The sequence below is a fragment of the Glycine soja genome, chromosome 18, assembly GCF_004193775.1.
Source record: "Glycine soja cultivar W05 chromosome 18, ASM419377v2, whole genome shotgun sequence".
Taxonomy (NCBI): Eukaryota; Viridiplantae; Streptophyta; class Magnoliopsida; order Fabales; family Fabaceae; genus Glycine; species Glycine soja.
The window spans coordinates 44519472-44520819 of NC_041019.1; positions in this window are offsets into that span (position 1 = coordinate 44519472).

The following is a 1348-nucleotide window of genomic DNA, read 5'->3' on the forward strand; positions in this document are numbered from 1 at the left end:
CTGGTGAGCAGGTCTTCCAGCGGGTTGAACACCTAAATACTATATTTGGAAAGACCCAAAAAAAGGATAAAAGTAAGAGTTGCAAATGGAAGAAGAGGTCCGTTTTCTTTGATCTTCCGTACTGGTCTGATCTAGATGTTAGACATTGTATTGATGTTATGCATGTAGATAAAAATGTATGTGACAGTGTCATTGGGACACTCCTTAACATTCAGGGCAAGACGAAAGATGGTCTAAATACCCGTCAAGATCTAGCTGACATGAGCATACGATCACAGTTGCATCCAAGGTTTGATGGTAAAAAAATATACTTGCCTCCAGCTTGTCATACTTTTTCCAGAAAGGAGAAGATCAGTTTTTGCCAGTGTCTGCGCCGGGTTAAAGTCCCACAAGGATACTCTTCAAATATTAAGAGCCTTGTGCAGTTCAAGGAGCTTAAGCTGGTGGGGTTAAAGTCTCATGATTGTCACGTGTTGATGCAACAATTGTTAGCCGTGGCCATACGAGACATTTTGCCTAACAAAGTCAGGTTAGCCATAACTCGCCTATGCTTTTTCTTCAATGCCATATGTAGCAAAGTCCTTGATCCTGTCAAGTTTGATGACCTGGAAAATGAGGCTGCAATTATACTGTGCCAATTGGAGATGTATTTTCCTCCTACTTTCTTTGACATCATGGTCCACTTAATTGTTCACCTGGTCAGAGAAATCAAATGTTGTGGTCCTGTTTATCTGCGCTGGAAGTACCCGATTGAGCGCTACATGAAGATCTTAAAAGGGTATACCAAGAATCTACATCATCCAGAAACATCTATTGTTGAAAGGTACATCGCAGAAGAAGCCGTTGAATTTTGTTCAGAGTACATTGAAAAGGCTAAACCTGTTGGCCTTCCCGAGTCTCGCCATGACGACAGAGTGGGCGGTAAGGGTTCAAGAGGACTGCTTGTTATCACTCCACGTGTAGAAGATTTGTTACAAGCTCACTTGTATGTGTTGAACAACAGTAATGAATTTTTTCCATACATAGTTCAGCATGAAGGTTTAGTCAAACAAAGTAATCCAAAAATGTCAAAGAACTGAGTCTTGAAAAAGCATAACAAGACTTTCTCTGATTGGTTTAAAGATACAATCTTTGCTGATGAAAATGCTTCTAAAACATTAAGAAAGCTAGCTTATGGGCTTAAAAGAAATGTTATAACTTGGCAAGGATATGACATAAACATGTATTCCTTTTACACAAAAGCACAAGACAACAAAAGTACAATGCAAAACAGCGGGTACTTCATGCTGAAATATGGGAATTTAACTATGTCAAATTTACTGTTTGTGTTTTCAAATGTAAGTGGGTT